Source organism: Myotis myotis, unplaced genomic scaffold (genome assembly GCF_014108235.1).
Source record: "Myotis myotis isolate mMyoMyo1 unplaced genomic scaffold, mMyoMyo1.p scaffold_m19_p_5, whole genome shotgun sequence".
Taxonomy (NCBI): Eukaryota; Metazoa; Chordata; class Mammalia; order Chiroptera; family Vespertilionidae; genus Myotis; species Myotis myotis.
This window is the reverse complement of record NW_023416357.1, coordinates 96,360,016-96,386,384: the sequence shown is the minus strand read 5'-3', so window position 1 is coordinate 96,386,384 and position 26,369 is coordinate 96,360,016. Positions and strand designations below refer to the sequence as shown.

General features: G+C 47.7%; 1 protein-coding gene across 1 annotated transcript in view; it reads left to right on the top strand.

Moving 5' to 3' along the window:
* The first annotated feature begins 15,371 nt into the window (after positions 1-15,371).
* ABAT (4-aminobutyrate aminotransferase) overlaps positions 15,372-26,369 on the top strand; it is an 82,440-nt gene continuing 71,442 nt past the window's right edge. Inside the window, exon 1 of the mRNA XM_036310112.1 lies at positions 15,372-15,490. The gene's annotated coding sequence lies outside the window, so the exon portion shown is untranslated. The remainder of the gene's footprint in view (positions 15,491-26,369) is intronic.

The window sequence follows — 26,369 nt, the reverse complement described above, 5'->3', positions numbered from 1 at the left end:
CGCCTGGCTGATCCCGATGCCCATGCTCTTCACATTCCCACAAGCAGCAGTGGTGGCGGGCCCCGACTGGGAGCTTGTTAGAACAGCAGCCCGGCCCAGACCCAAGTTGAACCTGCATTTTGCTAGGACCCCCCAGGGGCTCGCATGCACAGTGTTTCAGGAGCATAGCCTTTGAGCTACTCCCGTTTTCCAGGATTGCTACTCAGACATGGTGTAATGGGGCCGAGTCGCAGAACACAACAGGACATTAGTAATGAGTCTTGAAAGAGAACCCCACTGCACAGCCCCAGCCAGCCATGCATTAGCACTAGCGGCCACACTGATAGCACTCCTGGGGACAAGCCTTAAGTGTAATTGGCACCAAGCAACAGCGTTGTGGCACCTTTCACCTGGCACATTAGGGCAAATGCTTTTATGTCTAAGCCGCTCGGCCTGAAGCTTCCTCTAAGACTTAGAGTCTAAGTGGAGCCAGGAGTTTATCTCGACCACTGTAGCTCGCAGCACGGCCAGATGTTCACTTCTCGGAGTCGAATGCGCCCTCCTCGCTGTGCTGTACGGCTTCGCTTGAGCCTCTGTAAGTACTTGTTTAGTGGCAACGTTTCAAAATCATCAAACCAGGCGGATGTTTGGGGAATCAACCCAGGCCATTGGACCCAGTTCTTTTTTGACACGTTCTCACATTTTCAGAGAAATATGTGGCTCAAGAAGGGGACTTGGTTGTTCAAGCCTGCACGGGAAAGATGGTGAACCCAGCAAATGGCGAAGCATGCAGACCGCCCAGGGTCTCTCCAGTCCTGGGCGGGGCCCCACGCTGCCATTTAGCAAGCTCCCAGGTGACACTGGTGCTGCTGGTGCGGCAGCCATACTGTGAAGAGCAAGGCTGTGACTCCTCCTTCCTGGTTAAGAGCGTAAGCTCGGGTTGGGCTGGCCTGGGTTCCAATACTGACTGCCGTGGAGCAGCAGCCACGTGACTGGACACATGACCTCGCTCGCCTCTCTGCCCCTCAGCTCTCTCATCGGTGGATGGTGCCACTCCTCTTCCAGTTACCGTGAAGGTTGTGTTAGCTGATTCGTGTAAGATGCCCAGGGGCATTTTCAGTAGATTGCCGATATGGTCCTAATAGGGTTTTTTTCTCCTCAATATATTTTTACTGATTTCAGAGAGAAAGGGAGAGGGAGAGTGCAGGAGGCAGCGGATCAGTGATTCTCTCTCATCATTGATGTTTCTACCTCTCGCTCCCTCTCCCTTCCTCTCTGAAATCAATAAAAATATATTAAAAATAAAATAAAACATATTAAAACACACACACACACAATGAGAAGACGGCTGTCTGTGAACCTAGAAGCAGGCTCCCACCAGACACCACCAAATCTGCTCACACCTTGTTCTGGGAAGAGGCATCCCCAGTAAAACCTGAGTTCCTTGTCTTCTTCTATTTGGAGTTCAAGACAATTTCAATAATTCCTGAAGAAACAGAAGGCAAACTGTTTCCAAACCTTTCTGAAGCTGCAGTGGTTTGAATGGTGTTTGCCTCCACCCCACCCCCCCACCCCCACTCCCCGCCAAATATAGGTCCGCATACTAACCCCCAGAATCTACAGTGGGAGCTTGTTTGGGAAAAGGGTCTTTGCAGATGTAATTAAGTTATGGTCTATGTCCATGGTCGGCAAACCGCGGCTCGCGAGCCACATGCGGCTCTTTGGCCCCTTGAGTGTGGCTCTTCCACAAAATACCATGTGCGGGCGCACATGTACAGTGCGATTGAAACTTCATGGCCCATGCGCAGAAGTCGGTATTTTGTGAAGGAGCCACACTCTATGTCATCCTAGGTTTAGGGTGGGCCCTAAATCCAAAGACAGGTATCCTTATAAGAAAAAAGAAAGGGAGAGTTGAGACAGAGAAAAAGGCAATGGACAACATATGCATATTGGAGTGATGTGGCCACAAGCCAAGGAATGCTAGAGCCACCAGAAGAGGCAGGAAGAATCCCCCAGAGCCTTGAGGGGTTTCTGACCTCCAGGACTGAGAGAATACATTTCTATTGTTTTAAGCCACCCAGTTTGTGGTAATTTGCTGCGGCAGCCTCAGGAAACTAACACAGAGCCCAAAGGACATGCTCTCAGCATGTAAACTGACTTGTGGAGAAACTGCAAGTCTAGACGCTGCAGGAAGGCCAGTCTCCAAGAGCTGGGTCCTTTCCCACTCCACACTCTGCTCCTCAGCTACATAAAATGCCTCATCTCCCCAAGTCTACACTCGGTGTTGGCTAGGAGGATTTCATAAGCCAGCGGTTCTCAACCTTTGGTGGTTGAACGACCCTTTCACAGGGGTCACCTACGACCATCCTGCATATCAGATGTTTACATTACGATTCATAACAATAGCAATATTACAGTTATGAAGTGGCAACAAAAATAATTTTATGGTTGGGTCACAACATGAGGAACTGTATTTAAAGGGCCAGAAGGTTGAGAACCACTGTCATAAGCGGATGTGTAAGAATACATGTTCTTCAGCATATATGATGGAAGGACATCCTTGTGAATTCGGGGACTTGCTCTTGGGGCTGGATATCAGTCATGAGTGTCAAGTCTCTGTAGATATCTGCCATGAGAGGTCATTGCATAAAACCCACCGTCCTGGCACAGGGTCCTCAAGGCCCCCAAGATCTGGCCTCTGCCTACCTTCCAGGTCATCCCAACCACCATACTGAATTCCCTCCTGCTCCCAGAACACACCGCACTCTTAGCCGTCGGCCTCTTGACCCACGCCCACCCTGAAACCACCCTCACCCAGCCCGTCTGCTTTGTCCCTTCTTCCAGAAAGCTTTTCCCTCTGTGTTACAGCCCCTTTAAGATTCAGTGCGTAATTGTTTCCAGGTCTCGCTTACCAGGTGGTGAGCTCCAGGGTGGAAGCAGTGGCGTCATGTTCCTCTCCAGCCTGACACACCCAGTCATACCGCAAATATTTATCGAGCACTTTCCACATGCTGGATATTGACATGGGGAGCAAGACATCTCGTTTCCCTGCCCTCCGGGAGTACACATACTACACAAGGCAGCAAGCAATAAACATAAATAAATACATACCACGTGTCAGGTGATGCAAAGAACAGTGCTCCACAAACCAAAATTAAGGCAAAAAGCTGACTGCGTGCTTAGAGAGTCCCTATGTGCACAATTGAGCAGGTGCAGGCATTTTACAATAATGAAACTGCATGGCTGTCTGTTCTGTCCAGTGGGAAGATAATGCAAGGGGTACAGTGATTTTGCCCTGTGGGACATTAACGAAATTTGTGTCTAATCTGGTCATTTCATCTCATCATAATCCCACTTACTATAAAAATCCTTGTTTTCTGTATTCTTTTTAAAAATGTTTTTTATTAATTTTTCTTTCTTCCTTTATTTTTTTTTTACTAGAGAGAGGGCAAGGGAGAGAGAGAGAGACAAAGAGAGAAACATCAATGTGAGAAAGAAACATTGATTGATTGCCTTGGTACGCAGCCCAACTGCAGGTCGAACCTGCAGTACCTGGCTATGTGCCCTGACTGGAATTGAACCAGCGACCTTTTGGTACACCGGACAACACTCAACCAACTGAGCCACACCAGCCAGGGCTTGTATTCCCTTTTTAACCAGCTCTGTCATCCTGCATAGTCCCTCACTCATCAATCAAATAAGACTTTGACACGTGCTCCTGATCAATTTTAAGGGAATTTGGTTTTCATGGTTTGAGAATTATAACCTTGATAGGGTTGATAAGTGCTTCGAGGAAAATATGCTGTCCAGGGGGCTCAGTGAGCATTAATGAAGGAGAAGTGGTGGAGGGAGGTGACGAGGGCAGGTCCCGAAGAATAGGAAGGAGCCAGCTGTGTGGAGTGAATGAGTGGCTAAATGAATGAATGAACTGAACGGAACTTACTCTGGCCCAACCAGCCAATGGCAGGGAGCTTGTTCTTGGCTTCTGTCTCCCAACCAGCCTGGAGGCCATTGCCTCCTCTCTCCGCAGGCTCGCTGGAGGGCTCTCGCCACGAGGTGGCGCGCCATCCTCACGAATCGACAGCAGAAATTCCCTAAGGAATCCAGGACATAGTCATCAGTCCCCTTAGCCACTGGCAACTGCTCCAAAGTGTGGGTCCCAGTGACTGTTGGGGGACCCTAGCTAACCTGAAGTGCTACACTAGTGCTTACAGTAGCCAGCACCCCACTAGCCCCGCGCCCTAATTCAGATCAAACCCACCTTTGTTAAGTACCTACCATTTATTCTGAGGTGTAAGCTGCGGCTCATGAAGCGTAGGTCACAGGACTCGGAAGTAACAGGGGTGGGGTCTGAGTCCATAGCCAGTGTTCTTCCCATTCCCCCCGCCCAGCTAGGGGCTGTTTGTTTAAAAACCAGAGGAGCTGTGTGGGTTGGAGACTATACTGTGCCATTGTCCTGGGGTAGGTCAGAGGGTTTGACTGCCAGCGCTGAGCCGTGACTCTGCCTTAGGCCTTAGGAAGCAACAGACATTGGGTCACGCAGGAGCATTTATCTGGGGCAAGAGTGTCTGGACCAGGAAGGAGCCAAGCTCAGAAATGGCCTCGTGGGCAGGTGGTGGAGTTCCCAGCTTCAGAGCTCACCAAGAAGAGAGCCTGGAGCTGATGGTTTGGATGCTGGGCCAAGGACAAACGGAAGAGCCTTCTCCCCACATCTTCCATTGGAGGTTACGGAGGGGCAATAAAGCGTGACGGTTAGAGCATGGTGCCTGGTGTCTGAACGGGGCTCAAAACAGCCCAACACTCACTCTCTGAGCCTCAGCACCCATGGCTGTAAAATGGGCACTGCTAGTGCTTACCTCTCAAGGTTGTTCTTAACGATGCATGTAAGCCACCTATCACATAAGCCAACTCAGGGGAGAGGCACAGGAGATGGCAACCATGAACATCACCACCACCACCACCATCATCATCACTATTATGAATTACTCGCTGTTGCATTTCCATTAACTGCCTGTCTGGGGGGATGTGGAAACTCTTCAGGCAGGTGCCTTCCTCAACGGTTAACAACGGTTAACAACGGTAAGACAATCTCATTTGCCTAACCACTTCTCCTAACTGTTACACTTGATTGACAGGATGGGTTATATTGGGGAGAAAAAAGTCAGTCAAGCTCTTGAGCGCATCATCCCTGAAATGTTTCCATGGCAACGCATACCTGGATGTTCCATGGGGAGGGCAGCCACTCAGGCAAGAGTCAGAATGAAGTGAAGAGATGCGGAGGGGGTCCTCCCACTCCTCCTATTTTTCTGGCTGTTTGTACAGTCCTGGGCAGGAGGCTTTACATAGGTCATCTCTTTTAAACCTCACAACAACCCTACAGGGCAGGACTATTGTGCTTACCCCCATTTTACAGGTGAAGAAACTGAGGCTCAGAGAGGTTAAAACTTGCCCAAGGTCAGCCTTGTCAAGCCAGCGGAGTTATACGAGGACAAGGTTTCTCAGCCTTGGCACTACTGACACTTGGGGCCAGGAAAGTCTTTGTTGTGGGGCTGCCCTGTGCACTTAGATGTGCAGCAGCATCCCCGACCTCTGCACACTGGTGCCAGCAGCACGTTCCTCTCCCGCCCAGTGTGACAACCCAAACTGTCTCCAGTCCTGGTTGGATGTGCCCAGTCCACCACCACGACTGGGTAGTAATTATTCCTTACGCTGTACAGCTCTCTGCATTTATTAGGCTCTTTCACGGCACCTGTCTCACGGGATCCACATGGGACCATGCGACTTTGGGGTCTTTAATGCGATGACCCTGTAACCCTGAAGACTCAGGGGACGGGCTTGGGAAAACAGGACAAAACTCAACCATCTAACCTTGCTGAGCAGATGCATCTCATAGTTTCATCTTGTGTTATGGACAAGAGAACCCAGGATTGGAAAGCAGAAGGGAACCCTCAGGGGTCCCTCAGCCTATGAGCCACAGGGCTGCAAGGGAACCCCGGTGAGTCTGACTCGAGGCCAGTGGTTTCCACTGTAGCTGCTAAGGACTCCTGATCCCCAAGTCATCTATTTGTTCATACGCCACCACCCATGCTCACTGTGTCACGGACGTGAGGAGGGGTCAGGCAGCCTGGAGCCATGGGCAGCCCTGCCAGGACCCAGCCTGGCAGGTGGCAGCCCCTCAGTGACCCAGGAAAGTGGCGCATTGGGAGGGTTGTCATCTTCCTATGGTGACAGAGGGGGGCATTTCAACAAAAGCAGCTCTGATTCGGTGGGTGGTCCTCACAAGGAGTGGGGGCCTTAGTGAAGCGGGCGTGATTTCCCACGAGACATGCACAAGCCACCACATTTAATCCTCTCCGCAACCAGCAAGGATAGCTACCATCTTATTCTAGAAAGCTGAGGCTCAAGGAGAGCCAGCGATGGGCCCCAAGTCACACTAAGTCCTATGCATGTAGATGTTTAGCAGCATCCCTGGGGGGCAAAGGCCGGTCTGGGACTGGAGTCCAGAGAATCCATCTCAGGAGCTGCTCCCAGGAGCCACACCAGGTCAGGTACCTTCCAGGCAACGCTGGAGGTACCTGGGCAGGCAGTCTGTGACCAGTGAGTGGTAGTAGCTGGTGTATAAATACCCAGTGCCCTTGCCCCTGGGGGAAATGACTCTGAAATGCATGTTCTCCCCGGGCTCCCAGCAGAGTGCAGCTCCGCTACCTTCCCTTCCCTGTCGTTGAACTCCACTCCCCTATGGTGTCTCCTGGGATCACTTCCAAATAAAGCACTCAAGTCCTGTCTCGGGTCTGTTTCTGGAGGAGCCCACACTATGATAATGTTTATAGTAATCGCTGATATTCATGGACTGCTTCCTATATGCTCTGCTGACGCTTTTCCCACTTGACACTCCTGAGAGGCCAATCATGCAGGCGTTGTTACCAGCATCCCCATTTTCCAGATGAGGAACTGAGGCTGGGAGAGCTTAAGTCAGTTCTTAACTGTCACAGCCAGGACACGAAGCCAGATCTCTATAACCCCAGAGTTTGAAGATGTAAGCTCTCTGCCATACTGTCCCCTGGTTTTCATCTTCTGTTGTCTGTACCCCAGAGTTTGAAGATGTAAGCTCTCTTCCATACTGTCCCCTGGTTTTCATCTTCTGTTGTCTGTACAGCGGAGAACGGAGGAGGAGGAGGAGGAGGAGGAGGAGGAGGAGGAGGAGGAGGAGGAGGAGGAGGAGGAGGAGAGGAGGGGAATGAGCTGTGGATTTGCTGGCCCTGGGGGAAGAGTTTGATATCCGTTTGGGTTTTCAGCTCCTCTGTGAAGTTTCAGCAGGGAGTTGCTGGACAGCTCCTGGGGCCCAGCCAGTGCTCCCCCAGAGAGGAGCATGAGGAGTCAGTGCCCTCCCTCTGCATCCTGTTCAGCCCTGCCCTTTGCATGCAGTGCAATTAATCAGTATTAATTAATAGAGCACCTACTGTGTGCCATGTACTGTCCTCAGAGATCTCACACAGGCCAACAAAGTCCCCAGATCTCAGAGAAGACAGAAATGCTTGGCTGTGTTTTCCAGCAGTGGAGGTGAGAGCAGGAGCCACACCCCTCCACCTGACCCCCGGAGATGCCCTAACATGTATTGGCGAGAAGAATTGGGTGACTCTGAGGGCATCTCTAGCCACAGGAGGAAGGGACCTAGTGTTATGAAGCTCCTTCTATGTTCTTGGAACTACATACCCATTATCTAATGCAGGATTTCTCAGTCTCCGCCCTGTTGACGTTTGGAGCAGGGTGAATGTTTGTGTCAGGGATTGCCTTGTGCATTTCTGCCGCTGGGAAACCCTGCAGGGCATGGAGGTGGCAAGGGGATGACACAGTTCCCCCGTGTTTCAATGTGTCCTGAGCTGAGAGGGGAACGGCACTGTCGTCTCTTTTGGACTGGCAGCTCTGAAGGATCCAGTCAGCATAAAGACAGCAGAATAAAGCTGTGATGAGTCTGTGACGTGTCAGTTGCACAGCAGCTTCTGTTGGGCATGGCACCTACCCATGCTGTCCCCATCTTACCAGAGTCATTTAGGTACAGCAAGCAGGAGGCAGCCCCTGGGTCTTCAAGGAGCCCAGCACTAGGGACAAATGCATGGGTGTGAGCATGAGGAAATCTCATCTAGCCTCCCTCTTAGCATTCAGGCCCCAGCTTCAATGTCACAGACTCCAGGCGACTCCTTAGCCATTATGGCTGATGTACCTGCTCAGATGCTGGTCACAACTTCTTGTTTTTCTTTTCCCTCAGAGCACTTATTGTCAGAAATGAGCTTCCTTAGTTACATATTTGTTTGCTTTTACCTGCTGTCTCCCAGCACCAGAATGGAAGCTCCTTGGGCTGGGACCTCAAGTCCCCAGTGCCGAAAACAGGTCAGCACCTGCACGTAGTAGGTGCCAAATGCATATTTGTTGACCAAATGAATGAACGAATAAATTACTAAGCTGGTGAGTGACTGTATGAGCTCTGGTCAGCCTCTCACATCAGGTAGATAACTTGGTGCAACTAGTAATAACAACAGCTCCAACGGATGGATACCCACCAGGGACCAGGAACAACAACTCCTCTCATTTACCCCAAACAGTTGCACACGGTGGTAGGTACTTTGTTCATATTGTGGTAAGATACACATAACACAACATGTTAACCGTTTTAAAGTATACAATTCAGTGGCATTAAGTACATTCAAAATATTGTACAACCATCACCATTATATAGTTTTCATCACCCCAAATGAAAACCCCATTAGGCAGTCACTCCCCATTCCCCCACCTCCAGCCCTGACAACCACTAATCTGTTTTTTGTCTCTATGGATTTGTCTATCCTGGATATTTCATAAAAATGGAGCCATACGGTATGTGGTCTTTTTTTTTTTTTTAAGTTCATCCATTCAGTGGCATGTATCAGCACTCCATTCCTTTTCAAGACTGAGTAATATTCTATTGAATGGACATACCACAATTTGTTTATCCATTCATCAGTGGTGGGACATTTGGATTATTTCCACTTTTTAGCTATTGTAGTGCTGCTATGAACATTTATATACCAGTTTTGGTTTGAGCACCAATTTTCAATTATTTTCCATATCTACCTAGGAGTGGTATTGCTGGGTCATATGGTAATTTTTAAAATATATTTTTATCAATTTCAGAGAGGAAGAGAGAGATACAAACATCAATGATGAGAGAGAATTGTTGATTGGCTTCCTCCTGCACGCCCCACACTGGGGATCGAGCCCACCACCCAGGCATGTGCCCTGACCGGGAACGAACTGTGACCTCCTGGTTCATAGGTTGACACTCAACCACTGAGCCACGCCAGTTGAGCAGTCATATGGTAATTTTATGTTAACTTATTGAGTGACTACCAAAATGTCTTCCATACATTTTACATTCCCATCAGCAGTGTATAAGGGTTTCAATATCTCCACTTTCTTGTCAACAATTATGATTTTCCATCTTTTTATTATGGCCATTCTAGTGGGTGTGAAGTGGCATCTCATTGAGGTTTTGATTTGCATTTCCCTAATGACTAATGATGTTGAACATCATTTCACGGGCTTGTTGGCCATTTGTGTTTCTTCTTTGAAGGAATGTCCATTCAAATTTTTGCCCATTTTTGAGTTGGGTTGTTTGTCTTTTTGTGGTTGAATTATAAGAGATTATAATGCTAGACTCTTTTCTGATATATAATTTCCAAATATTCTCTCCCATTATGTGGGTTGTCTTTTCATTCTTGACAGTGTCCTTCAATGCACAAAAGTTTTTAATTTTGATGAATTACAATTTACCTACTTTTGTTTCTTTTGCTTTAGTGTCATATTTAAGAAGCCATTGCCAAATCCAAGGTCATGAAGATTTCTCCCTATGTTTTCTTCTAAGAGTTTTCTAGTTTTGAGTTTAATATTTAGGTCTTTGATATAGTATGAGTTAATATGTGTATATGGTGTGAGGTAAGGGTTCAACTTCATTCTTTGACATGTGAATATTGTAGTAGATACTTTAATTATCCAGTTAGATGAAAACACAGAGGCTGAGAGGGGGGTAGCTGACTTGTTCAATGTCACATGGCCATTGGGAGGTGATACTGGAATTCAATATCAGGTCCTATGCTAACGCCCTTTCCATCACACCCAAGGCACTCTATGATACCCCTTTATTACTTTGTGAGCAGGGAGTGGGGAAAGCACAGACCTAGAAAATAAGGCACACATTTTAATCTGGCTCTGGGCAAGTGAATCCTCATCTCTGGCCCGTTTCCTCTTCTGCACAAGGGATTGCTGCTCTTTAAGGGTCTTTCCTGCTCACACTGCTGGCACCCTGAGAATCTCACACTCTATTGCCCTTGTTTCTCCTCTTGGGAGGGGCACTGGGAGCCCTCCCAAACGGAGCTGCTCTTTTAGATGGAGCTCCCATTCTGGAACTCAGCCAGCCTCTGCAAAACATTCTCAGCATCCCCTGGAAGGCACCTGCTGTCCCCAGCAGCCCCATAGGGAAACCACAGAACTGTGGAAAATGCAAGTGAAGCTAATGTGAGAAGGGCTTTCTCCACCTGCTGACAGTTTTCTTTACAAGTTTCACAATGAAGCTATTTGAGAATCAGCTTGCAAAGCACGTGGCTCTAAATATCCCTCTCACACCTCTGCTTAACCAGAAACAGTGCAACTCCTCCCAAATGCCCAGGGCCAGGTCCTCACCCATAGCAGGGTCTCCGTACATAGTTGAATGAATGAATGAATGAATGAATGAATGAATGAATGAATAGACGAATGAGGACTCTACACATTTTGTTTCCCCTGATTGCATTATACCAGGGCTGGCAAATTTTTTCCTAAAAAGGCCAGATGGTAAATATTTTTGGCTTTGCAAGCTAGATGGTGCCTGTCTCAACTACTCAGCTCAGCCACTGTAGCACAAAGACAGCAATAGACGATGCCTAAGTGAGTGGGTTTGGCTGTGTCCCAAAATAAACTTTATTTATGCACACTGAAATTTGAACTTTATATAATTTTCATGTGCTACAAAATATTATTCTTCTTTCCATTTTTTTTCTAACATTTAAAATGTCAAACCCATTTTATATCATAGCTTGCAGATCATACAAAACAGAAGTTGGGCTGCATTTGGTTTAAACTTTGCTTTTTTGTTTTTCATTTCATTTTATTTTTTATTCTCATCTCCCCACCATCTCTCCCCTTTAGCAACCATCAGCTTATTCTCTGTATTTATGGATCTGTTTCTGTTTGTTTATTTATTTGCTTGGTCTTTTTAGATCCCATAAAAAAGTGTATTTGTCTTTCTCTGACTTAGTTCATCTACACTAATAAAAGAGACAGATGCAAATTGATGGCACCTTCATGACACCCACCAGCCAATAAGGAGTGAGAATGCAAATCAACCCAAGAAAGATGGCGAGTTAATTTGCATACACAGGTACCAAGTGGCCGGGGGCAGGGCAGGATGCAGGCGTTCCACAGGGCCCCAGCCGCTCCGGGCCTCTGGGTAGCATGGGAAGGCAGGAAGGCGGAAAGGAGGCTCTGGCTGGATCAAAGGCAGTGCCGGCAGCCAGGGGAAGAAAGGCCCATTCTTGCACGAATCTTCATGCATTGGGCCTCTAGTTTAGTATAATACCCTATAGGTCTATCCATGTTGTAGCAAATGGAAATTTTTTTCTTTTATGGATGAATAATATTCCATTGTATATATGCACCACATCTTCTTTATCCATTTATCTGTTGATGGACATCTAGGTTGCTCCATATCTTGGCTATTACTAGCAATGCTGTAATCAACAAAGGGGTGCATATATTTTTCCAAATTAGTGTTTGTTTTCTTCAGATAAAAACCCAGAAGTGGAATTTCTGGATCATATGGCAGCTCTATTTTTAATTTTTGAGGAATATCCATACTGTTCTCTACAGTGGCTGCACCAATTTGCAATCAAACCAACAGTGCAAGACGGTCCCCTTTTCCCCACATTCTCATCAACACTTGCCATTTGCTGCTATATATTGACAACAGGCATTCTGACAGGTGTGAGGTGATATAGTGATTTAATTTGCATTTCCCTGATGATTAGTGACATTGAGCATCTTTTCATATGTCTTTGGCCATCTATATGTCATCTTTGGAGAAGTGTTTATTCAGGTCCTCTGCTTATTTTTAATTGGATTATTTTATTTTTGTTTTTTATTTTAAATATATTTTAGCACAAGAGCAACATATATTCATTTTAAATAATTAGAAATTGGTGGCATGTAAATAAAGTAAAATTAGAATCATCCATAATTTCAGCATACAAAGATAACTACTTCTACTAATAGATATTTATTTTTCTGTCTATCGATATATCTATCAGTCTGTCTACCATCCAATGTGATAGCCACTAGCCACATGTGACTATTTAACTTAAAACTAAAACTCCATAACACTTGAAAGTTCAGTTTCTCAGTTAACTAGTGACATGACAAGTGTCCAAAACCTACATATGGCTGGTGGCTACCATATCGGACAACACAGATCAGAACATTTCCACCATCACAGCAAGTTCTATTGGACAGCACTGGCCTATCTCGATTTATATAGATTTAACAAAAATAGAATCATACCAAATAAGCTTTTCGGTGATTATCTTTGTTCACTTAATCTTTTTTTAGCTCCAGCCAGTATTGCTCAGTGGTTACAGTGTTGGCCCATGAACCAAAGGGTCACAGGTTTGATTCTAATAAGGGCAAGTACCTGCGTTGCAAGTTGGGGCATGTGCAGGAGGCAACTGATTGATGTGGTTCTCACACTGATGTTTCTCTCTCTCTCCTCTCTCCCCTTCTCCCCTCCCCCTCCCTTCCACTCTCTTCAAAATCAGTGGGAAAAAATATCCTCCAGTGAGGATTAAATAATATTTTTTAAAGTGGTTTGTCTTTTTTTTTTAGTTTATTGATTTTTTTTTTTGAGAGAGAGCGAGAGAGAGAGAGAGGAAAGCAGAAGACAGAAACATCAATGAGAGGGTAACATGGATCAGCTGGTCAGCCGCATCCTGCACACCCTCTACAGGGGACTGAGCCTGCAACCCCAGGCATAGGCCCTGACCAAGAATCCAACCAGCAGCCCTTTGGTGCATGGGATGACACCCAATCGACTGAGCCACACTAGCTAGGGCCATTTAGTGTTTTGAGATGAGATTTCCACAACATTCAACACCTATGTTTTATTGGAGGCATTCTGTCGCATGCAGCGGATGTCCCTTCAGCCCTATTATTGTACATTTAAGTTTCTAGTTTTTTGCTACAGTAAAATGACAGTAAACCACTTTATTACTAAAGTTTTGCACCATTCATTGTTTTAGGGTAAATTCATAGAGGTTTAATTGCTAGGTCAAAGGGTAAACTCATTTTTAAGATTTTAAAAATAAAATACCTAGTTTTGCTCCAGAAAAGCTGTGATCATTTGTCCTTCCATCAGCAAGTCTTGAAATCATCCACTTCCTTAAAACGTCCATAAATAATAATAATTAGAATAATGAAAATGAGACCATTTTGATAGATGACATTTTTCATCGCTTTCACGTGCCTCTCTTTGACAACTTTATTTCCTCCCATGTGTACTGACCATTTGATTTCTTTGGGTGGGTCTTAGGCAATAAAGGGAATGGTCTTCACGGCTTAGGTATTAAGGAAAAATTGCTAAATTTATAACCCTGGCCTCATAAAGTTCTGTAAGCCAGATGACAAGATTAAAATACCAAAGAGATTGTCAGAGCTTTCTCAGTTTCAGCAGGACTGTAGATCAATTCTATTTCCTGTCTGTTCCTTTGAATTATTTACTCTTATTTATTGTTTCTGTTTAGTCCCTACAGTCACAGACCATACTAGGGAACAGATGGTTGGTTGAAAGTTTTTATTTATTTGTTTGTATTATATATTTATCTTAAATTCTTTTTTTTTAATCCTCACCCAAGGACATATTTTCCATTGATTTTGAGAGAGAGTAGAAAGGAGGGAGGAGGGGGGGAGAGAGAGAGAAATATCAACATGAGAGACAAATCGGAGCTGGGGTACTTGCAACCAAGGTAAGTGCCCTTGACAGGGAATTGACCTGAGACCCTTTGGTCTGAGGGTGGACACTCTAAATACTGAACCAAATCGGCCAGGGCTATCTTAGATTCTTAATTCCCACAGTTCTTCTTGCCTAATCAGAGATAAGGCAGAAAGGAGGGACCTCAGGGCTTTGCGAGATTCCAGAAGACTAAGTACAGGGTGTCCCCAAATAATGTATACACACTTTGAATAATTATGAATTCCAATGGGTTAAATCTGAAAAGAAACATCAATTGAGCTATCAGCTGTGAAGTGTGTGTGCATTTTTTTTTTTTTTTGAACACCCTGTAGTTACCTGATGAGGCTGAGTCGGGGGAAAGCAAGCAGTATTCTTTCCTGGCCTTTTAAGGTCTGGAATCTCCATTCGACCAACCATTCATCATGAGCACTTGGTGATCTCATGTTGTTCTGCTGGGCAGTTTCTTATGTCTTTGACTTTACCACTGAATGACTGTATCATTTTTCCAGATACCTTCAGAAAGCTACAGGGTATCAGTCATTCACACTTTAGTGTAAACTAGCTCTCATACAGCATTTTAATTTTTATTAAAGCACCTTCATCACATCCCGATCTCATTTACGCCCATGAAGGAGGCACTATCTCTGTTGTCTGCATTTACGTACTATTTAGGAAATTGAGAATCAGGGAGGTGGAGTGACCTGCCCTAGGACTTGCAGAAGGAACCATGGGCTCCTAGTCCAGTGCTCTCTGCATTGTACCCGCAGTGCACAAGCTCTTTGCCTTCTGCAGCTGGTGGGCCAGGAGGTGTTAAGTGAATGGCAGCTCAGAGGGCTGAGCTGAGCGCCCGCATTGGGTGTGGAGGGGGGCAAGCATGATGCTCTTTCCCCTCCTTTCCGTACCAAACCTTGTCTCACCCTGACTCCAGGGTTCCAACCCGGGTTCCGGGGCGCCGAGTGCAGATGGGCAGCTACACTCACCCGCAGCCCCGAGGGTCCAGAAACGGTGCAGGAGTAATTAAGGCCGAGGTGAAATTAACCAATAGAGCCGCCCGCCCCCCCCCCCTTTAAAGACGGGCTCCGAACCCCCCTCAGGGAGGCTCCTCGCGGCTTGATGGGGGTCCTCGGCCGCCCGCCGCTCCGGCCCTCGCGGTCCCTCCACCAGGCCCCCCGGCTCCCGCGCCCCCGGAGACTGGACTCTACCCCCGCCCCGCCTCCTCCTCCTCCCCCCGGGGGCGGTGGCCCGTGGCGGGCGCGCTCATTGGCTGCGGCGCGAGCGAGGCCGGGGCCGGTAGCGCTGATTGGTCCGCGCGCCTCGGCGCAGCCAGGGACCCCGCGAGTCGCTGGGGGAAGCGGGCAGAGACCGGCGCAGCCGGAGCGCGGGGTGCAGATCCCTCGGGTCGGGCCGGCAGATCGGATCCGCACCTCGGAGCCGGGCCTGGAGGTAAGGGCGCGGCGCTGGGGCGCGTGGGCGGGCCCCTCTGCGCGGAGTCGAGGTGGAGCCCCTCGGCCCTGCCCCCCGCCCCGGGAGCAAAACCCTGCATCTTCGCTCCTAAGCACGGCCCTCATCCTCCCGAGACGGGGGGGGGCCCCCTCCCCCGAAGGAGAAGGTCTCCCCCCTCCAGAGAGCAAATAACCTCCTTTTCCCGTCAGAAAGGGGCTCCTCCTCGTGACCCTTTAGGGTCCCTCATTCACCCCTTGGCTGCAATGTGCCCCCCAAAAGTGGGGTCCAGCTTCGCCAGGTACCAGGGCCCTCTCATCTCTTTGGAGACACATGTCCCCCCCCCCCCCACACACACACACACACTAAGTTTGGATCCTCTCCACCCTCCCTCTGAAGGATGGGGTCTTCTCAGCCTGTGGGTGACAGTGTGCTCTCCCCTGAAAATGGAGGCTCCCAGACACCCTGGGAAGTGAGCCCCTCCCTCAGAGGGCTCCCCCTCTTCCTCCTCTGAAGATGGAGATGAGGGGCTTTTATACTCAGAAACAGGGTAAGGGTCTGGCTATCTATCACACAAGTCCCCCCCCCACACACACACCCAATCCCATCCTTCCCCAGCCGTCCTGCCACACCTCACTGCTCCACCTACTGCCATCTCACCTCTCCGCACCCTGGCCAGGGTGCGAGGTTTAGTAAGAGGCCTAGTGACTGCAGCCCTGAGAGCTGGGGTCCTGAGCCTAGAGACCCTTCCAGGAGCCTCCAAGCTCGGACAGCAGAGATGGGCTCTCAGGCGGCAGAGCTAGCAGGGACCCCTGCCCCCCAACACCCACCCACCCACCCACACATACACGAGTCCTTCCCCTCTCCTAGAGAAGGGGGTGTCCATGCAGAAAGAAGGGCCCAGTTTGCTCCCTGTTCCCCCCCCCCCCCAGCTCCTTGGGCATTGCCCAGTGGGATTCCCTAGGCGCTTGACCAGGGGGGATGGATGCTGCAGGAGCCGTCCACTGGGCTGGAGACAGGGTCGGCTTGCTGCTCCGAAGAAGCTGGTCTGAGGGACAGGATGTTGGTGACTTGAGGGGGGCTGTGAGCAGCTCTTCTCTGCGGGCCAGACTGTGGGGACTGCGAAGAGAAAGGCAAGGAGCGTTGCCTTGCTCTTTGCAGCTTTCCCCGGGACTTGGAGTGTGGAGATACGTGCGTCCTGGATGCCCAAAGAGGTCTGCCCTGGAGAGAGAGAAATGGCCCCGTCTGGAGCCCTAGGACCTCAAAGGGCTTCTAGGTCAAGATCCTGCCCCTTCCTTTGACGGTTAAGCAATCAGACGCACAAAGAGGGGGAGAGACTTGCTCAAGGTCACCCAGCCGACGGGTGGCAAAGCTGGCTGCTCACAGCCTCTCCAGGGCTTGTGGGGTCCAGGATCCTGGACACTACCTCCAGTCCTCACATTTACGTCCCGGACCACTGGGCACTGCCGTCCCCACTGGTCAGAGGAAAGCCAGGAGCTGACTGAGCCCACTGCCACCTTTAGGCTTGCCAAAATCCACATCCACCCGGGATCGCAAATAAGGTTGCTTGCACTATGCTGGAGCGAAGACCCCTGCAGAGCCTCAGTTGCACAGCCAGGTTTGCTCCAGGAACCGTGGGCAGGGTCCGAGGAAGGCACGTCCTTTCCTTCAGGGCCTTTTCCCTCTCGGTCCCGGGACATCCTCCCAGCCCCGAGTGCCCTGCAGCCATCTCCCATCCCCGCTCAGAGCACAGCTTCCCTTCCTGAGGCGTTGGGTGGGACAAGAGCTGGAACTCTGGCCCGTCACACTCCCATTTAGATCAGGAGCCAAATTCAAGGTGCCAAGAGGAACGTTTAGATCAGCGGTTCTCAACCTGTGGGTCGTGACCCCTTTGGGGGTCGAACGGCCCTTTCACAGGGGTTGCCTAAGACCATCGGAAAACACATATAGAATTACATATTGTTTTTGTGATGAATCACTATGCTTTAATTATGTTCAATTTGTAACAGTGAAATTGGGGGTCACCACAACATGAGGAACTGTATTAAAGGGTCCGGCATTAGGAAGGTTGAGAACCACTGGTTTAGGGCATGAGGGAACCGTAGTGTATACGGGTTGAGAGATTGGTCTCTGACCCTCTTATCTGGGTCCAGAGCCCAAACCTGCTACTTACTATGTAATCTTGGGGAAATGATTAACCTCTCTGCGACCAGGTTCCCTCAGCGTCGTTATCAGAGTAAAATAAGTTAATCTTCGTAAACTGTGTGGCACACAGTCAACGGACACAATGATTACGGCTACCAGCCCGAAGTCATAAAACCTCTAAAACGGCGGGAGGTTGTGCTTTTAGGCAAAACTGATAACCCGCCCCGTAGGTCATCTGCCAGGGGCCAGGCAGTGAAGGTTGGCCGGCACTTGGAGGCAAGAGTGATGCCTGCCCAGAGATAGCGCGGTATGTGGAGTGGACTGCAGACTCTAAAGTCAGATGGGGCCAGAGGTCAACTCCCGGCTGCTGCTGGCCGGGGGACCTTGGGCACGTCATTCACCTCTCCGAGCCTCAGTGTACTCGTCTTTGAATGAGGTTTTCTGTAAGGTAGGCGGCAGATTAGAGACAGAGCTAGGGCAGGTTTTCTCATCCTTGGCACTGCAGACATTCGGGGCTGGATGGTCCCGTGCTGTGGAGCCGTCCCTTGCCCTGTAGGATGCTCGGCATCATTCCTGCCCTCTGCCTATTAGATGCCAGTTCAACCGCCTCCAGCTGTGACCGCTAGAACTGTCTCCAAGCACCGTCAGATGTCCACGGGGGCAAAGTCATCTCCCCCACACCCACCGAGAACCACTGGTGTAATATTTGTGCCTTGCGCAGAGTTGATGCTTGATATAAGACAACATCCTCCTTGCTCAGGCTCCTCCATTCTGCTTTCTGTGCGATGGGGGTCGTGGTGGTCGGGCCCTGAGCCTCCCAATGCTAATGACGATTTTAATCCCTCACGTTTTAAAAAACTGCCATCTCCAAATTACCTTCGTGTGTATGACTCTAGGTTTCCCATTTCACAGATGAGCAAACAAAGACTCCCAGAGGTTAAATGATTTTCTAAGGCTGTTACCTCCTGTCCTGCTGGAGGTCAAAGACATGGTCATGCCAGTTTCAGAACAGTTTTAGAAGTAACCTAGCTGTGGAGCCTTCTTCAGAAGATCATTTGGCAGTCTTTCAAAACGTAAACACCATGCCCTTTGGCCGAGCCCTCCAGCTTCTAGGAATCTTCTGTAGACAGGCCCACACGTGTGCAGAGCGACGAATACAAGACTGCAGGGCTTTTTAATACCAACGCGGGGAGGAGTTGCATGACCGTGCAGTCACATGAGAAAATGAGCGTAGTTTAGAAGAATGATGTAGATCTACATTCCTGACCTGGAAACGTCTCTGACACTTACTGTTTCATGAAAACAATAAAGTCACAAATATCAATATATGCAGTATAATCCCATTTTTTGGAAAAAAATATTGTATGTAAACACATATGAAAATTGGTAATTAGAGGAATGAGGAGCATGGAGAGGACCTATATATAGAAGAAAATATTCATGAGAGAAAAGAAGAAAAGATTACCCTAGCCAGCTTCCCGTGCATTAAAAATGAGCAAAGCAGAGCCCACCGAAGTTGAGGGACTTGCTCAGGGCCCCTCAGCCAGGATATGTACAGCAGTGGAACTCCAGCCGAGTTCTGAATCCCAAGCTGGGGCTGTTTCAGCTGCCCAGCCACAGTGTCTGCTGGTGGATATGGTCTGAGGACCTGCATACATGCGTCCTTCTCTCCAGAGATGTGGTCAAGCTGCCAGTCGCCAGTGGCTGAAACTCGGGCTGCGAGCTTCCTGAGAGTTCTGGAACCAGGACACAGGAATCTGAGGCCTCATCTCCACCAGCCGAGCCTCCTTGGCCACGGGGAAGTCTTTCCGCCAGCAGCCCAGTGGGTCTTTGGGTTGGACTGACTGCAGCCTCAGGCCATGGCCACTTTACCCTGCAGTGTCTCATGTCCCCATCTTTAAAAAGGGAACACTTGTAAATTTTGTTTTTAACAAAAGAAGGAGGGGCAATGGTAGAACCTACCTGGGTTATTATGAAAATTAACTGGAACAGTTCAAACACCCGGGACACAGTCCTGCTTAAGTGATGCGAGTCCTGGCTCTCCCCTTCTCTCTGCCCACCTGCCCCCGGCCGGCCGGGAGGCAGACCAAGCCTCTGAGTGGCAGCTGGCTGAATCGGCACCCCCCACTCTCCACTGCCACCCAGCAGAGAGTCCAGGGGACGGGGATCTGAGGGTGCCTGCTCTCTTCCCTTCTCCCTTGGGTCCAACGCTCCTTGCTTTTCTAGACGCTCCGTGCATTCACGGTCTTACTCATCGCGGGGACAGGATGGCCTGATGCGGCCTCTGATTACACATTCCTTCAATAATAAGATCAGCTCTCCCCGGGCACATCTTCCTCCTTCGGGAGCTATCTCCCGGTCTGTCTTTGATGGCACGTCCCCCTGGTCCTCCCCACCCACAGCAGGAGACCATTTCTCCTCCTCTGAACTCCCACCACCCACATCCAGGGCTGCCCGGGGCCCAGGACTGTGGGCTGGCGTTTCTTCCTTCCTGAAACTGCTGGAGGGGAGCGAGCACACTGGTCTCGTTTGCTCCCGTGTCCCAAATGCAGAGCACAGTTCCTGGCACACAGGAGAGACCCCGTGAGCATTTTGTGTGCATGTAAATGTATTTGTTTATGATGGTAAAATACACATGACATAAATTAACCATTTTAATTGTTTTAAAATGTACAATTCAGTGACATTTATTACATTTCAAATAGTATACAACCATCACCACCATCTAGAGCAGCCGTGGGCAAACTATGGCCCGCGGGCCGGATCTGGCCCGTTTGAAATGAATAAAACTAAAAAAAAAAAAGACTGTACCCTTTTATGTAATGATGTTTACTTTGAATTTATATTAGTTCACACAAACACTCCATCCATGCTTTTGTTCCGGCCCTCCGGTCCAGCTTAAGAACCCATTGTGGCCCTCGAGTCAAAAAGTTTGCCCACCCCTGGACTAGATCCAGAACTGCTTTATCACCCCAAAAGGAAAGCTTGTACCCAATAAGCAGTCACTTCCCCTCCCCTTAGCTCAGTGGTTCTCAATCTTCCTAATGCCTCGACCCTTTAATACAGTTCCTCATGTTGTGGTGACCCCCAATTTCATTTTTACAAATTGAACATAATTAAAGCATACTGATTCATCACAAAAACAATATGTAATTATATGTGTGTTTTACAATGGTCTTAGGCGACCCCTGTGAAAGGGCTGTTCGACTCCCAAAGGGGTCGCGACCCACAGGTTGAGAACCGCTTCCCTAGCTCCTGACAACCACTAATCTGTTTTCTGACTCGATCGATTTGCCTATTCTGAATATTTCACACAAATGGGATCATGAAATATACGGGCTGTTGTATCTGGCTTCTCCATGTTGTAGCATGTGTCAGTATTTTATTCCTTTTTATGGCTAAAAAATATTCTATTGTATGGATAGACCAACTTGTTCATCCATTCGTCAGGTGATGGACATTTGGGCTGTTTCCAACTTTTAGCTATTGTGAATAAGGCTGCTATAAATATGTGGACAAGTTTTGGGTTGAAGACCCGTTTTCAACCTTTTGAGGGTATATGTACAGGAGTGGAACTGCTGGGTCATATGGTAATTCTTTGCTTAACTTTTCGAGGAACTGCCAAACTATACCATTTTACATTCCTACCAGCACTGTGTAAAGGTTCCAATTTTTTCACATCTTTGCCAACACATTATTTTCTGTATTGTCGTTATTACTATTACCATTACTTCCATTCTAGCAGATGTGAAGGTATCTGCCTGTAGTTTGGATTTGCACTTCCCTGATGACTAATGATTTGGGGCATCTTTCCACGTGCTTGTTGGCCATTTGTGTATCTTCTTTGGGGAAATGTCCATTCGAGACCTTTGCCCATTTTTGAACTGGTTGTTTATCGTTTCATTGAGTTGTGAGAGTTCTATGTACACTTAAATGTATGTTTGTGTTGCCATTTCCTCTTGTATTTAGATATTTGCTCAGCTCCTATGGGTCAGACACTGTCTTGTGACCTTGGGATATCAAAGTGACTACAGTGCAGATCCTGCCCACAAGGGGCTCACAGTCTAGATCAGTGATGGCGAACCTATGACACCTCTGCGTCACCTCTGACACGCGAACTCATTTTTTTGGTTGATTTTTCTTTGTTAAATGGCATTTAAATATATAAAATAAATATCAAAAATATAAGTCTTTGTTTTACTATGGTTGCAAATATCAAAAAATTTCTATATGTGACACAGCACCAGAATTAAGTTAGGGTTTTTCAAAATGCTGACATGCTGAGCTCAAAAGGTTCGCCATCACTGGTCTGTAAATAGTGTTGAACAAGAAAAACAAGGTCTCACTCTTTTTTAAAAAATAATTTTATTGATTGGTTTTAATAGAGAGAGGGAGAGACAGAGAGAGAAATATCAATTTGTTGTTCCACTTATAGATGCATTCACTTTAGGTTGATTCTTGTATATGCCTTGATTGGGGACCAAACCCACAACCTTGGCCTGTCAGTTATTGTACAACTTCCAAGTGTCCTGTACAGTACTAAGTGTGTGTGTCTGTGTGTCTGCGCGTGTGTGTGTGTGTGTGTGTGTGTGTGTTAGAGAAAAAGAGAGAGAGAGAGAGAGAGAGAGAGATACAGTTATTACACCTGAAGATCTTCTAGGCTAGCTGGGGTGCCCACAAACAACTGCTATTCAGTGAGATGAGTAACTTGGGGAGGGGGGAGGATAGAGGCTCCAGCTGAGAGAAGAAAGAGATTACATGCCCCTGACCCTGGGGATTCTGGGGAAGAACTTTCAGGAGAAAAAGGCAGAAAAGAAGGAAAGGTCTTAACAAAGAAAATATGAACAGAGAAGCTCAGAGACTTCCTGCAAAACTGTTAAAAGAAAATCTTCAAGGGAAAAAAGGATAAAATCATGACTCCCATACAGATACAAAACGAACATTTGTTATTGATATTAAGCTTATTCAATGAGGGGACTGGGCAGATGTTAGAACTGGTTCAAAGGAAAAGTCAAATAAAGCATAATTGTCTGTGGAGTAAAGGAATGTTAAACTGAGTGGCAAATGGGGCCAAGAGCGGTTAGACAAGACAGAATTTGCTTGTCTATCAGTCTCCTAACAAATTACAAAGAGTTGGAAAAAATAGCTTGAAGATAATGAACAGGGCTAGAGTCAGATAGTGTGAAGGCTTGCATTGTATGTAGATATTGCATAATTTTTCATTGAGATTCTTTTTTTTTCTATGAAACCAACATTCAGAGTATCGTGGAGGCGTTAGCTGGAGCACAGAGTAGGTGAATGAGGAGAGGAGAGCTGCAGGAGGGCCAGATCATGGACAGCCAGGTGACCTATGATAATGCGCTTGAACTTGACCAGAGACCAAGGGGGAATCATGGAAGGGTTTTAAACATAGAAGTGACATGATTTGATTAGCACTTGAGAAAGATCCTTCTGGACCGATGACGGGAGCATCAGACAGAGAAGCCTGATAGAAGGTGAGCTGGAGGGGGCTTCACCTACGGTAGGGCTAGGCAACTTTTTTCTAAAGGAGACAATAGTAGATATTTGTGGCTTTCTGGCCATACAGTTACTATTGCAGCTATACAATTGTCTGTACCATGACAGCAACCATGGGCCATGTCCATGAATGGACATGTCTGTGTTCTAATGAAACTTTATTTACAAAACCGGCTGGGGCCAGATATTTCCCCACCATCACCATCATAGTTTATCAACCCTGCACTGGAGCAAAGAGGCTAGAGCTGTCAGTGGTTTTGACAGGCCTCTTGTATCCCTTCCTTCCTCAAAATGTTTAGAATCCATTGGCAGTTGTTGGGGGGAGCCCAGGGACACCTTCTCCCACTTGCCTCTCAGTGGATTTAATGAGGGAACCAGACAACCCCCCGGGGTGGATCGCTGGCCTTTGAGCAAAAGCTTTAGGACTTCTAAGCTCCTTCGGGGCAAGGTTGACCGCACAGCCTCTTGCAGTAGCCAGAGGAGCAAGCCGCCACCTGGGCTAGATGTACTGAGCAGAACCTGCCTCCCCTCCCCTTGCCCAGAGCTGTAAATAGCTCTCTGCTGGCTTTTCAGGCTGAGTGCCGTTTTGGGGACAGGCTGGAAATGAGCACACCATGGAGCATTTGTGCAAATTGCTGCCTGCTTGCGGATTTGCATGCCTGGCATCCACCCCAGCCTAAGTGCACAGCCTTTGCCGGGGCTGAGAGCAGGACTCAGGGAAGAACCACACACAGAAGAGCAGGGCCATTTTGACCTGGGAACAGGATCCAGGAGGGCTCCACGCTGGGCTGTCAGGGTGATGCTAAGCTATAGGACAAGAAGAAACAGTCAAAAGACCCTGGATGGAGTCAACTCAAGCTCTGCCCCTCTTAATAATGACAGTGACTCATAAATAAGAGCAGCTCATATTTGCCGAGCATTCGGTGGGTGCTAGGGCTGTTCTGGGGGCTTTTTGTATATTCGCTCATCCATTGCTCACAGCAACCCTGCGGGGAAAGACTGGTCTAATTGTGGAGGCGGACATGGAGACTCAGAAAGGACAACTGCCTTGCCTGGACTTAGTTTACTCATCAATCAATGGGAATATATTGTCTTATCCCTTTACTATAATAGCGCAGTTATAGTAAAACCAGTCGTAGGTGGAGAAAGTCCAAAGCGCTTCCTTTCAGCAGCAACCGCCCACCAGCAACTCAAATCATTTGCAGGAATCGATCAGATTCAACCATGTGATCCTGCTGTGGGCCTAGGTTTGCCTCTGCTTCTCAGGCACTCCTATGGGGTTAAGGAAAAGGCAAGTATTTGGAAAACAGGTGTACTGCTAGCTCCCTGAGTGTCCTAAGACAGGACTTTTGGACCTCGATTTTCTCATCTGTAAAATGGCAACATTGTATTGGTGATTGTTAGATTGGATGATAAGAGGGAACATGGTTGGCCGGCCACTGTGGCTCAGTGATGGAGTGTCAACCCATGAACCAGGAGGTCACAGTTCGTTTCCAAGTCAGGGCACATGTCCGGGTTTCAGGCTCAATCCCCAGTACAGGGTGTGCAGGAGGCACCCAATCAGTGATTCTCTCTCATCATTGATGTTTCTAGCTCTCCCTCTCCCTACCTCTCTGAAAAATATATATATATATAATTTTTTTAAAAGAAGGAACCTTGAGCCAGCCGGTTTGGTTCAGTGGATAAAGCATCGGGCTGCAGACTGAAGGGTCCCGGGTTTGATTCCCGTCAAGGGCACATGCTTGGGTTGCAGGCTTGAGCCCCAGTGGGGGTGTGCAGGAGGCAGCCAATCAATGATTCTCTCTCATCATTGATGTTTCTATCTCTCTCTCCCTCTCCCTTCCTCTCTGAAATCAATAAAAAATATATTTTTTTAATTTTATTTTTAAAAAAGAGGGAAATGGTCGAATGCTTTCTGCCTGCCAACCACTGGCTCTATTAGGATTATTTGATTTCATGCTCTCAATAACCAGGTGGGAAGGTCCTCTTCTGTGAATGAGGACACAGAATCAGAGCATTTTAACTTTCTCGGCCAACGTCACAGAGACAGGAAGAACCTGAAGCTGGACTTGAACCGAGAACTGCCCAGGTTCAAACCCAAGGCTTTGAACACGGGTTTCACTGGGGACCTCCAAGTGCCAGAGGGTTGAACTCCCTCCTCCTCCTCTTCCATGCCTTTCACCTGGTCTGAATGTATGTACTTACTCTGCTTTTTAGGAATAATTATTTCCCAAATCGGTGATGCAGTGCATGGTAAAACAAACAGTACAAATGGGTTTACACAAAAAAGTAAATTTTCAACCCTTATCCCCATCTCCTAGACCCCTCTGCTCCCTACAAGCAGCTGAGTATTTTAAAAATGGTCACAGTTGGGCGCTTTATCTTTAATATGTTACAGAGATCTTATCCCTTTTCGTGGCTGCAGAGTATTCCATTGTACAAGGCACTTGAGTTATCCAACCAGTTTCCTATCAGTGGGTCTCTAGGTTGTTTCCAATATTTTGCCATTACAAAGGAAGCATGAGTGGACAACCATGTACATAGTCATTTCACACATGTGCAAATATTTCCATAGGATAAATTCCTAGACGAGAAATTGCTACATCAGAAGGTATGTTAGTATTTTTCCAAATACTTTCTGTAAACCATTTTCTTATATCATGTAACATGTATATAGAAACATATATACAAAGAAAGAACAGCTCAGTGGTTTTTTACGAAGCTAATTGTCATATAACTGCCAACAAGATCAAGGAGTAGAGCCAGAAATAGCAGGCCCGCCCAGGCCAGGTGGTCAGTTGGTTAAAGCATTATCTCATACAACAAAAAGGTTGCAGGTTCAATCCCCAGTCTGGGTGCATACAGGAGGCAACCAATCGATGTCTCTCTCTCTCTCTCTCTCTCTCTCTCTCTCTCTCTCTCTCTCTCTCTCAGATCAAAAAACATATCATCGGATGAGGATTAAAATAAAAAGAAATAGCAAGCCCTGTTCCCTTCTTTTTAAAAAAATACATTTTTATTGATTTCAGAGAGGGAAAAGGAGAGATAGAAACATCAATGATGAGAGAGAATCATTGATTGGCTGCCTCTTGCACACCCCCTACTGGGGATCGAGCCCACAACCCGGGTATGTGTCCTTGACCAGAATCGAACCTGGGACCTTTCAGTCCCTAGGCCCAATGATCTATCCACTAAGCCAGTGATGGTGAACCTACACGTG